This window comes from Hylobates moloch, unplaced genomic scaffold (assembly GCF_009828535.3).
Source record: "Hylobates moloch isolate HMO894 unplaced genomic scaffold, HMol_V3 SCAFFOLD_7, whole genome shotgun sequence".
Lineage (NCBI taxonomy): Eukaryota > Metazoa > Chordata > Mammalia > Primates > Hylobatidae > Hylobates > Hylobates moloch.
In genome coordinates, this window is record NW_026652282.1 from 107,403,394 (window position 1) to 107,416,864 (window position 13,471).

At 42.1% G+C, this 13,471-nt stretch overlaps 1 pseudogene; it reads right to left on the reverse strand.

Moving 5' to 3' along the window:
* Window positions 1-445: 445 nt before the first annotated feature.
* On the reverse strand, window positions 446-1,919 carry LOC116811391 (E3 ubiquitin-protein ligase UHRF1-like; annotated as a pseudogene).
* Window positions 1,920-13,471: the final 11,552 nt, after the last annotated feature.

Consider the following 13,471-nt stretch of genomic DNA (forward strand, 5'->3'; position numbering starts at 1 on the left):
TGCTGTCAGATAGATGCTTGCTCTGACCTTGGGGGCCAAACCCATGAACACGAAAGGACTGTTCCCTCTCTCACTTCTTAGAGTTGGTGGCAGCAACTTCCGAGAACTTGACATCAGAAAAATGAACAGCCTCCATGCCACATAGTTTCTGATTCCATCTTTAAAAATCTTATGTTATTTTGTCAAGAAATTGCAGGCTTTTATGTTTACAAAAAAAAAAAAAAACTAAAGAAAATACTGAAAAGTCCAACTTTTAGCCAGAATACATAAATTCCTGAATATGTATAGATTTGAAAATTAAAAATAAAAAAAGGAAAACAAACCTTTTTAGGGAACGGAGGAAACACTACATGCTTAAGTTAAGACCACTAAGAACAACATCAGGGCCGATGAAAGAGCCCTCCGACACGTTTTAAGCAAAACGCTTGTCAGAAGTGCTTGGAGATCACCGACCATTGCCGTAGCCAGGCAAGAACCGGTTGAGGACCGTCTGCAGGGGCTGGTTCACCTGCATGGCATAGCTCCAGCCCAGGTCATAGCGGCAGGCGGGGCAGCTGAACACCTGTGCCCAGAAGGATTTGTCCAGGCAGTCCTTGCATACCTTGTGCTGGCACACAGTTGCAATGGGCCGGAACACCAGCTCCTGATAGCAGATACACTGGAGCATCTCCTCCACTTTACTCAGGAACATCTGAAACGGGCTGCTCCTCGCAGGCCGGCCCTTGAGCAACGCCAGGACCTCATTCCACAGTTGGGCGTTGCTCTTGTCCTTTCTGATGAGGCCGCTCTGCTGGGCCGTGAGGCTGTAGGGCTCCACTTTAGTTTCCTTGGATGTCCAGCGAGGGGAGGCGGCCCTGCTCAGGCCACCTCCTGCCTGCTTCTGCTTCCACTTTCCCTTGCTTTCCCTGGGGCCCGCGAAGCCCTCCTCCTGCTCCTCCTCCTCCTCTCTCTTGCTAATTCTCCTTCTCCCGCTCTCGGTTGGCCAGGGCTTCCAGGTGGCCTTCTGGGTACTGCATAGTCAGCCCCAGCTTCTTGATCCATTCCTTCTCCTCCTTCGTCCAGGGGCCAGGCTCGTCGTCGTCCCTCTGCAGGAGGTAGCGCCGCAGGAGAAACCTGGACTTCCACTTCTCGGGCCACTACTTCACCACCTGCTAGATGCGGTCGTAGCAGTTGCCCTTGGCGGGGGCGTACTTTCTGTTCTTACCACCCTTGACGTTGGGCACCACCCTGACAGGCATTCCCGACTGCCAGTCCTTGGCCTCAGCCCCTTCTTGGTCATTAAAGAGAGTAAAGCAGTTGAGAGCCAGTGCCCTGTTGGTGTTGGTGAGTTTCTGATCACAAGACTGTTCCGCGGTCCTCTTGTTGCAAAAAGATCTCAACCATCACTATCTGTGTATCTGAAAAAATTCTCCTGGTCCACATCGTCCTTGTAGCCCCTGTCCAGGACCAGGGAGTACGACCCGTCATTGCTCCGGCCGTGAACGCCAGCCACGTGGGGCCGATGAGCCCCAGACTCGCTGACCTGGACTGAGAACCGCCACATGGTGCCCACGGGGATCCCTGGGATGGGTCCGTAGTGGTTGGACGGGACGATGGTGCACTCCTTGGTGAGGCCCACACACGCAATGCCCTTGCCCTAGTCCGGCTTCAAGGACAACGTGGCCGAGGCCATCTTCGCCTTCTTCTTCCTCTCAGCCTCTCTCCCGCCAGCACCACCTTGCTGGTGTCATTCCGGCACTCGGGCAGTACCACTTGTACTAGCTGGGAGTGCTGCTGAGGGAGGGGCACAGGCAGTAGATGTGGAAGGCCATGTCACATTCGTCACACATGAGCTGCTTGTTGGGGTCTTACTGGCCCTCACACAGGTGGCAGGCGCAGATCCAACAGAGTCTATTCATGTCGTCCTTGCAGTGCTTGCAGGATGGGATATTCGTGGAGGTAAATGAGAGTATTGGGTTCCACCCCATGCTTAAACTGGACATCTAACTAACATAGAAACATAATTCTCATAGTTCATTTTGAGACAACACTTGGAGAGTTAGGTTTTAGAAACAAGACCAACTAACAATTCAGTCACATTTGTGATTGTTTCTTAGGTTACTCTAAAAACTTTGTGGACTGATGTTGTTTTATTCTAAGGAAAGATCCGGGGTATCGTGGCTGCAGCATCATTTAATATAATCATCAAAGTACCTTCTATCTAACATGCACAGAAGCTACCATAGACCATAGACACTTTCCTCAGACTCCCTATTCTACCACTTTGTCCCTCATTCTCATAAAATAATATCACCTCTTATTTCACCAATTTAGAACTGGCCATATAATTTTCAGGACACAGTGAAAAATGAAAATGCATGTAAGGAGTGGGGAAGTCAATCTCTCTTTCTCTTTTCACAGCCTGTAGCTTCCACCCAATGTGAATAGAGAATCCCCAAGGCATTGCAACTTTCACACGAGAAGATGCTTGGTACATAGAAAGGCAAGAGGCCTACCACCTGCTCATTGTGCCATAGCAGTGCCAGACTATGGGAGGGATGACCTCTGTCTTGCCCTGTCCCAAAGCACTGTGGCCATGCATTCAATTACAAATGTATCTATGATCTAACCAGTCCTCTGCCAGGGTTGAAAGGCAATGCAGCCTGATCACTGTCTAAGGCAGATGATGACAGTGGTTGAAAGATATAGTCAGGAGGGAGGAGGATAGATGAAACCTATGGAAGCAGGGGCAGAAAGCTGGCAGCTTAGAACTCATCCTGGGGAGGTGGTAAGGTTGACAAGAGGCCAGGCTACACTTGAGCTGAAATCTCAAGCTTAAAATGTAACATAAATTCAAAGATAAAATTGTTAAGAATTTCAATATAGCAACCTTAACCATGCTACTGAATTGGTTTCACCCTCATGAAGCCAGGCCTGGACCAGGAACACAGACAACATCAGATTTAAGTTCCTTCAAATTTCACTTTTTCACTAATTTACCAAAACTCATATTATTCTTGCTTTCTTACCTTATATAACATGAAAAAATATCATATTCTAATGCGTAAAGTCAATAGTTTTACCTCAGTTCTAAAGCCCATCTTTTCCTTCATTCTAATCAAACTTCCTCCATCCGTTATCCCATTTTTATCCCTTATATTTAATTTAATAACTTCACATTTTCCTATAGTTACTCCTTCTTCCTGTCCTTCAAAATCAAACATGTTGGCAGAGTTTGATATACTCACTCTCTGTACAGATCATCTTCCAGTCACTTATTATAACTAAAACCAAATGCAATCTGGCTTATTCCTAAAGGATTCCCCTGAATCTGCTTTCACTAAATCCCCAGTGATATTTTTGTTGCTAATGGTTTATCAAGCAGAGAAGAAAGACAAGAGGTAGACACATGCCAAAAACATGAGATAATAGGTATATAAAGGCATAGTACCATGAAAAAGCATGGCACTTCTGAAACAGTTCAAAATGGTTTCAGTGTTAGTTGCGTTATACAATATGTCACTTTTGATCTCCTGCAAAACAGATTCCAAGAGAGAATTAATTATACAAGAGATTAATTCTGGAAAATGTCTATGAATAATTTTTAAAAAAGAGGGAGCAGGAGTAGGTAGGAAGAACCTTCAGTCTGCAATGAAGGACTGACATCTGTGAAAGAAAAGAGGGAAGAAGGAATTAGCGGGTTGAAAAAGATTCAGAGTACATTAAAGAAAGTCTTGGCCATGCCTAATGGGATTCCCTGAGCAAAGATTACTTGGTAGAGAAGTCCTGCATCAAGAAGAAATGGCCTGACTCTAGTACCTCCACTATGCTCACTTATTTGCTGGAGACTTTCCAGAGGGAAAATGGCCTTTGCAAAGCACCACAGCAGATCTGAAGTTGTGGCAGTTAGAGTATCTTGGTCAACTATTCTCCCCGCAGCAGGTTCTCTTGAAGGGAGAATCTGAACAGCACACTTCCATGGATGCCACAGTCCACCACCTGTACTTTACTGCATAGATGCACTTCTCCATACAAATTTATATAGCAGCTCCCCCAAAGGTTTCTTGAACCTCTCTTCTTGGTGAGACAATTAGATGAGGGAGGCTAGTGGGACAAACTAGAGCATCTGTCTCAGGGCTGCAAATAGTTTTCATCCTTTCCCTTCTCCACTTCTCATTCTGAACTACCCTCATCCTTAACTCTCATCTCAACAGGTTTTGGGACTTCACTGATGGTGTGAATCAAAACTTCACGCCTGAAGATTCTAAGCCCCTAATAATCACATCCCACTCAAGTAGGGGTTGCTGCATGTGTCCATTCCCAGTTACAGTGGGGCAAGGAAATACCAAGAGAGACTCTAATAGATCAACTGGATTTTAACTATAATTCTCCCTGCCCCCACTGTGTGAGAATACTCCTACTTCCTCACTCCTGCAATCAAGGTCAATTACCCCTGTTAAAAATAATAGCTTTTCTTCCACCCTGCTATTCTCTGAACACAAGGAGTCCTAAGTGTCCTGGTAGCAGCTGTAGATTATAACTTATTGGCACACAGCAAAAGTGTGCCCACTTTATAGTTTCTGTCTCTCTACAAACCCCAACGTTGCAGTGACAGAAAATACAAAGTCTCCCAGAGGGACATTGGAAATGACAATAAGTGAGGCCACCCTGATTCTACCCTTTGGTTCCTGAACCCATGTATTCTTTCTACTGAGGACACAGTGCCACAAACAAGTCTCCTGTTTAGGATTCTGTTTTGTTTTGTTTTTGGTTGTTTGTTTTTCTGACACCATCTTAGTCAGTTCAGGCTGCCATGACAGAATACCATAGATTGAGTGGCTTAAACAAAAAATATTTATTTTTCAGAGTCCTGAAGCTAGAAGTCTGAGATCAAGGTGCCACCATTGTCAGGTTCTTGGTGAGGGTTCTCCCTTTTATAACAGACAGTTGCCTTCTCACTGTATCCTTACATGTCGAAGACAGAAACCTCTGGTCCCTTCATTTATTTAAAAGAGCACTAATCGACTCAGGGGACATCCACCCTCATGACTTAGTCAAACCTAATTACTATCAAAGGCCCTGCCTCCAAAGACCATTACTTTGGGGATTACGGTTTCAGTATATAAATTTTGAGAGGACACAAATATTCAGTCCATAGCAGACAACGCATACATTGTCATTCTAAAAATGATCAATTCTTTGACACTAACTAATTGGGTGTCCCAAAATTCAAATGAATTATGACACTAAGCACTCAGAGTTTACACGGACCCCACAAGTTAAGGACAAAGTCTTTTGATTCTGATAGTAACTACTTAAACGCAGAACCCACAAGGAAAGTGTTCAGTCCCAGAGGATTGCCCTCACTTCTGATGCCAGTCACAAGTCTTAGGGGCCGCCTACACTTCTAGATCAATCAACTTGAAATTTAAGAATTCCTGGAACCCACTCCTCCACTTTGATAATTTACTAGAATAATTCAGGAACTCAGTATAATAGTATAATACTACTATACTTATGATTATAGTAATATCATAAAGGATAAAACTCAGAAGCAGCCAAATGGAAGAGATGCATAGGGCAAAGTATGGAGGGGTGGGGCTAAAAGGGTACAGAGCTTCCATGCTGTCTCCAGGCATACCACCTTCCCGGGACATTGATGTGCTCACCAACCCAGAAGCTCTCCAAACTTTACTGTTCAAGAATATTTAATGAAGTACGTAGGCATGATTGATTAAATCATTGACGACTGGTGACTGAACTCAATCATCAGGTCCCCTCCACCCCGGATGTTGGGGGTACAATGAGTCTAAAGGTTCCAACTCTCCAATCATGTGCTTGGTTCCAATGGCAAGCAGCCCTATTCTGAAGCTACCTGGAAGCCACTGAGAGTGACCTTATTTGCATAAACTCAGGTTTAACGAAAGCCCTTCCTATCACTCAGGAAATTCCAAGGGTTTGAAGAGTTCAGGAACCAGGAACAAAGACCAAGTGTGCATTTTTTATTATAGCACAGGCAACACCCTGGCCTGTGACCACAGATACCTTATGAGAAAAGATTTATAAACATCAAAAATTACTGGCACATTAGGAGTCTATTCCGTCATTAATAATTAGACCAATCCATCTTTATATTGTATAAAATTGCCTACTAGGGCAGGGAATTCAAGTTTGCAGGCTTTCATTTGATATTGAGAGATTCAAAAAGCAGAAGTAGTCTCAGTAATATATGGCTTCACCCTTTCAGGCATCTGGTATAAATGAGCTAAGAGACAGTATCATCTTTTGCTTTGTGCCTTTTTTGAAGTGTTAATCTAATATTCAATTTATTTTATCACACATCCCATTTATTTATTCATTTACCCTTAGCTACTGTTCTTCCTTTTCTCCATTTGTACCCAGAATTTTCTACTTTTGGAAGGGACATTACGTTTGATCACTGTGCTGGTCTTGATTGCCAGCAGCAATACTATTCTAAGCAAGTACCTTCCCATCAATCCACTCCCACTTCAATACGTTACATTTATATTGGGATAGAGCTAGTATTAAAAACCACAGGCTTCTAGGCTCCCCATATAATGGAAATTAACACAGGGCCAAGCAGTTTTCCCAGACAAGGCTTCTGGGTTTTGTGCTTGAGGGCAAGGGAAACAGAGGGGGTGCAAAGATTTCCCAGTTGGCTCCCTGAAACGAGCCTATAGGGACTTTTTTTTTTATCAGGAAAAGAAGGGCATTTGTATCAGGGATAGGGTATGCAGGCTAGGCTGGGCAAAGCACATAAGAGGAAGGGTATGTGGGTCAGCATATCCTGTTGTGATGGTTATCTTGAGTAATGGGCCACCTAATGGTGTGGCTAGTGGCAACAAGGTTGTAAACCAATTGTTCAGCATTCCTACCAGAGGTGGGACACTCTGCAATCTTAGTTGGATATTTGGATCCCCTAAGGCCAGTTTCTGAAATTCTTTCAGTAAAAGGCATGCCTAAATACTATGAGAGCGCAAAAGAATGTTTATTTTATTTGTATGACTAAAGCCTCCAGGATAGCGGGTATAGTGTCAGAGAGGTAATGACATGGGTTTTGTGATCAGTGGGACAAAAGAAAAAGAAATTTGAAAAAGAAGCCAAATCCCACTCCTATTCTGTCCCACTCATAGGCTATTTTTATCACTAGGCAATATAGCTGCACTCACTGTAACAAGTGTCCCCAACCCCTTGACCATGGACCCAATAGAGGTCCAGCTTGTTAGGAACCAGGCCACGCAGCAGAAGGTGAGTGGAGGGCCAGCATTTCTGCCTGAGCTCCACCTCCTGTCAGATCAGGGGTGACATTAGATTCTCACAGGAGCATGAACCCTATTATGAACTGCACACATAAGGGATCTAGGTTGTGTGCTCCTCTGAGACTCTAACTAATGGCTGATTATCCGAGGTAGAACAGCTTCATCTTAAAACCATGCCCTCCACCTCAGTCCATGGAAAAATTTTATTCCACAAAACTGGTCCCTGGTGCCAAAAGGTTGGGGACTGCTGCACTATAAAACCCAATTTTACCAGAAGGGGTCAAAGCATAAGCTGCCCCATAAGGCCCTTAGGAATTCTGACAGAAATGTTTAAAAATAAATAGGTAAAACAGAAACAATAACCACTTTATATAAATCCTCTTCAAACACATTGTATTAGTCTGTTTTCACACTGCTGAAAAAGACATACCCAAAACTGGGTAATTTATAAAGAAAAAGAGGTTTAATGGACTCACAGTTCCACGTGGCTGGAGAGGCCTCACAATCATGACAGAAAGCAAACGGGATATCTTATATGGTGGCAGACAAGAGACAATGAGAGCCAAGCAAAAGGGGAAAGCCCTTATAAAACCATCAGATCTAATTATACGTATTCACTACCACAAGAAGAGTATGGGGGAAACTGGCCCCATGATTCTATTATCTCCCACTGGGTCCTTCCCACAGTATGTGGGAAATATGAGCAGTCTCATTCAAGATGAGATTTGGGTAGGGACACAGCCAAACCATATCATTTCACTCTTGGCCCCTCCAAAATCTCATATCCTCACATTTCAAAACCAATCATGCCTTCCCAGCAGTCTCCCAAAGTTTTAACTCATTTCAGCATTAATTCAAAAGTCCACAGTCCAAAGTCTCATCTGAGAGAAAGCAAGTCCCTTTTGCCTATGAGCCCATAAAATCAAAAGCATGTTACTTCCTAGATACTTTGGGGGTCCAGGTATTTGGTAAATACACCCATTCCAAGTGGGAGAAATTGGTCAGATCAAAGGGGCTAAAGGTCCCATGAAAGTCCAAAATCTAGTAGGGCAGTCAAATCTTAAAGCTTCCAAATGATCTCCTTTGACTTCATGTCTTACAGTCAGGTCACACTGATGCAATAAGTGGGATCCCAAGGTCTTGGGCAGCTCTGTCCCATGGCTTTTCAGGATAAGGCCTCCCTCCCAGCTGTTTTCACAGGCTGGTGTTGTCTGTGGCTCTTCCAGGCACATGGTGCTAGCTGTCAATGGATCTACCATTTTGGGGTCAGGAGGACCGTGGCCCTCTTCTCACAGCTCCACTAGGCAGTGCAGAAGTGGGGACTCTATGCGGGGACTTGTATTTCACATTTTCCTTCCACAATGCTGTAGCAGAGGTCCTCCATGAGGGACCTTCCCCTGCAGCAAACTTTGGCCTGGATGTCCAGCCATTTCCATACATCCTCTGAAATCGAGGTGGAGGTTGCCTAACCTCAATTCTTGACTTCTGTGCACCCCCAGGCTCAACACCATATGTAAGCTGGCAAAACTTGGGGCTTGCACCCTCTGAAGCCATGGCCCAAGCTGTATTTTGGCCCCTTTTAGCCATGGTTAGAGTAGCTCAGACATAGGGCACCAAGTCTCTAGGCTGCACATAGCAGGGGAACCCTGGGCCCAGCCCAGGAAACCATTTTTTTCTCCTAGGCTTCCAGACCTGTGATGGGAGGGGCTGCTGCAAGGAGCCCCTTGACATACCTTGGAGACATTTCCCTCCTTGTCTTGGGGATTAACATTTGGCTCCTTGTTACTTATGCAAATTTCTGCAGCTGGCTTGAATTTCTCCTCAGAAAATGGGTTTTTCTTTTCCTCACATTGTCAGGCTGCAAATTTTCCAAACTTTTATGCTCTGTTTCCCTTTTAAAACTGAATGATTTTAACAGCACCAAGTCACCTCTTGAATGCTTTGCTGCTTAGAAATTTCTTCCACCAGATACCCTAAATCATCTCCCTCAAGTTCAAAGTTCCACAAATCTCTAGGACAGGGGCAAAATGCTGCCAGTCTCTTTGCTAAAACATAGCAAGGGTCACCTTTACTCCATTTTCCAACAAGTTTCTTATCTCCATCTGAGACCACCTCAGCTTGGATTTTGTTGTTCATATCACTATCAGCATTTTGGTCAAAACTATTCAACAAGTCTCTAGGAAGTTCCAAACTTTCCCACATTTTCTTGTCTTCTTCTGAACCCTCCAAACTGTTCCAACCTCTGTCTCTTACCTAGTGCCAAAGTCACTTCCACATTTTCGGGTATCTTTACAGCAGCATCCCACTCTACCAGTACCAATTTACTGTATTAGTCTGTTTTCATGCTACTGATAAAGACATACTTAAGACTGGGCAATTTATAAAGAAAAAAAAAAAGGTCTAATGGACTCACACTTCCACGTGGCTGGAGAGACCTCACAATCACGGTATAAGTCAAAGACATATCTTACATGGTGGCAGACAAGAGAGATTGAGAGCCAAGTGAAAGGGGAAACCCCTTATAAAACCATCAGGTCTCATGAAACTTATTCACTACCACAAGAACAGTATGGGGGGGAACTGCCCCCATAATTCACTTATCTCCCACCAGGTCATATTCATCCACTGGGTCCCTCCCACAACTTGTAGGAATTATGAGAGGTACAACTCAAGATGAGATTTGGCTGGGGACAAAACCAAACCATATCACATATCAATTTTCATCTAAACTTTCACTTTAATTCCATCAACACATACATCCCTAACTTGAGCCTCCATTAAGGCTTTATCAAACAGATTTCAGTTTCATAGTATAAGGTAGGGGAAGTGTTTCTCAGTCATACATAATATCTATTCCCATAAAACATTCAAGTAAAGGAAATACGACTCCTTCACATAAAATCATGTTAACCAATGTTCAACTTAACCAGTGGATTTTGGTACCAGGGTATATGAGGTTCCCATGGCCCAGAATAACAAAATTTTCTCTTTTTCACTCTCTTACCATTTTACTTACTCATGTACATATAAGGCTTTGGGGACCTCAACAAGAGGTCAAGACAAGGGACTCTGGCCCTTTAGTCAATCTTTACCTTTAATCTGCCTGACTGTTGCCTCTGGCAATTTCAGGATAGGTTTTTCCTTATAATCTTTGCTTTCCAGATTTTTTAATTCCTCCAAACTGAGGTAAATAAAGCAGAATTGTTTGGGGTCCTTTAATGTTGGGCTCCCATTAGTCCACTCAGTCCTCTACAGTGCTGTGTTAAGATCTTTGTTTCAATCCTATCAATGTCCTTCTTATTCATCCCATTTATTAATAATCATCTAAAAATTTCCACCCTGCTGGAATGAGTCCCTTGACTCTTTCCTCTGCTTATCTCCATTCTGTCCTTAATTGATGTATTTTTATTAGTATCTGTAAGACCCATAAGCAAAACTTGAAACGGAAAATGCAACAAGGCTTCCCAGAATGCTGCTCGGTTTTGCAGCAATAAGATTACATGGGGTTTTCAGACAAAAGGAACCCTCATAATCACAGCATTTTTCATGATCTGGGTAACAAGAATATTCAGTGGATGAATATCCCTATTATCATAAAGCCAGTCTTACATGGCTTTCATATCAGCTGCTTTATCTGGAATGTTCCACTTGGAATTTATAGTGGGAATCAGACAGCCCCTTTCTCAGGGTAAACAGGATTTACAGTGGCTTTTATACAGTCCATAAGACTTACTGTTCCCTCAAGAATAACCTGCTGTATTAGTTTGCTAGTGTTGCCATAACAAAATAACACAGAAAAGGTGATTTATACAGCAGAAATTTATTATTGCACTGATCTAGAGACTGTAATTTCAAGATCAAGGTACTAGCCAAGTTTAATTTCTTCTGAGGCCTCTCTCCTTGGCTTGTAGATGGTTGCCTTCTCATTGTGTCTTCACATGGTCTTTTCTCTTCCTTGGTATACTTGATGTCTTTCTTTGCCTAAATTTTCTCTTCTTATGCCACTTAGATTGGATTGAGGCCCATGCATATGATCTCATTTAACCTCAATTATCTCTTTAATGGCTCCACCTCCAAATACAGTCACATTCTGAAGTATTGGGGGGTTAGGGCTTCAACATTTTAGTTTTGTGTGAAAACAATTCAGCCTATAACACTCTGCCCTTTGGGCCCTCCAAATTAATGTCTTTCTCACATGCAAAATACATTTGCACCCTCTCCCCTCATCTCAACAGCCAAAAAGTCTTAATTCATTCCAAGATCAAAAGTTCCTCATCCTTTCTTGTCTCAAACCATGTTTCCATGGGTCAGGTCCCTTTTAGCAATCTGATGTTTTCTAGCAATGAATGCTTTTTTTTTTCTGATACCAAATATATTGTTATTCAAACAAAATGTTCAATTCTCTGACACCACGTGGCTTTCCCAGAATTCAGCTGAATTCTGACACTAACTACCTAGAGTTACCATAGACCCTACAACTCAAGGCTTCAGTCCTTCAAGACTGGCCTTATTTCAAATGCCAATTGCAAGTCCCAGGGGCCACCTTACTTCAGACCACACAGACTATAAATGTAGGGATTCCTTTCACCCCTTCATATTTGATAATTTGCTAGAATGACTCACAAAACAATGGAAAGTTCTATACTTATATTATTATTATGGCTACAACTCAAGAATCACCAAATAGAAGAAATGCATTGAGCTAGTATGGAGCAGTAAAAGTGTGAAGAGTTTCCATGCCCTCTCTTAGACGTGCCACCATCTCAGCACATCCTTATGTTCACCAACCCAAAAGCTTGCCAAATGTTGTTGTTCAAGAGTATTTAAGAAGGTTTCATTATGTAGGCAGGATTGATTAAATCATTGGCCACTGGTGATTGTACAAAATCGCCAGCCTTTTTTTCTTCCCTGGACACGGTATGGATGGTGAGGCTGAAAGTTGCAATTTCTAATCATGTGTTTGGTTCCTCTGGCAACCAGCTACTATCTTGAAGCTACCTTAGGATCACTAGGAGTCACTTCTTTTGCATAAACTCAGGTATGGTAAAAAGGTATTTGTGGTAAATAACAAAAGACATTTGTATCACTCAGGAAATTCCAATATTTTGAGGAATTCTGTGGTAAGAACTAGTGAAAATGACTAAATATGTATATATATATACATATTATATCTCTATATAATATAACCTATTTATTATCTATGTATATTTATTATATATCATAATATGTATGGTATATACATAACATACATATATATATATTTATTTATTATATGGCAAGTGTAATTAGACATGTTGAAGGATGGGACCCCAGATTTGAAGAGTGTTGTCTCAGTGCTTTACATACATGTACCCTAAGTAGGCAAGTCCCATAACCCCAATGGTATTTAAAAATATAACTGTGGCAATAATTGGGAAAAAGTGAAAGAAAATACAATATATTTATAAGAGAACCAATAATGAGGGTATTTTCATAAATAGTTCAGTGGAGAAATGGTAAGATACTAAAAGTAGGAATGGACAGGATAAAAATATTTAAAAGATATTTTGGAGGCATAATTTACCTAGATGAGGTACTAGATGTGGATATTGAAGGGTAGTGAAGAGTCAGTGTTAACTCTAGGAGCTCGAGAGGGGAAGAAATAGATGTAATTCAACAAGATGCAGAATACAGGAGTAAAAATGGATTTTGATTTAAGAGTAAATATAATGTGCTTAATTTAAGGTATGCTATGCTTGAAGTACCTCGTGAATACTTCTAGTAAGTTTGTGTAAGTATATGTATAAAATACAGATCAAGCTGAAAGACACAGATTGCGAAGTTATCTCTGCATAAATTGTATATAAAATCATTTGCATGGTTTAATTTACTTGGAAAAACACAGAGAACAAAAAGAGATGGCCAAACATAAGAATTTTGGGAGACATTAGCATGTAACGGTTGGAGAAAAAGAGGTCAGCAAAGAAGACTGGGAAGGTGGAAGAGCAGAAGAGTGAAGTTGAAAGTGGCAACCTGAAAAAAAAAAAATGTATGAGAGATGGACTTTCTGATAGAAATAGTTTTTTTAATCAACTGCTCAAGATAGAAGTAGGGAAGTTACTTGAGGAGCCAATTGATTTAGCAATTGAGAGGTCATTGGTTTAAAACCAAACAACAAAAAAAGGAAGTTAAGGATGACTTTAACAGTCTCTGTAAAGTAATTGGAACAAAAA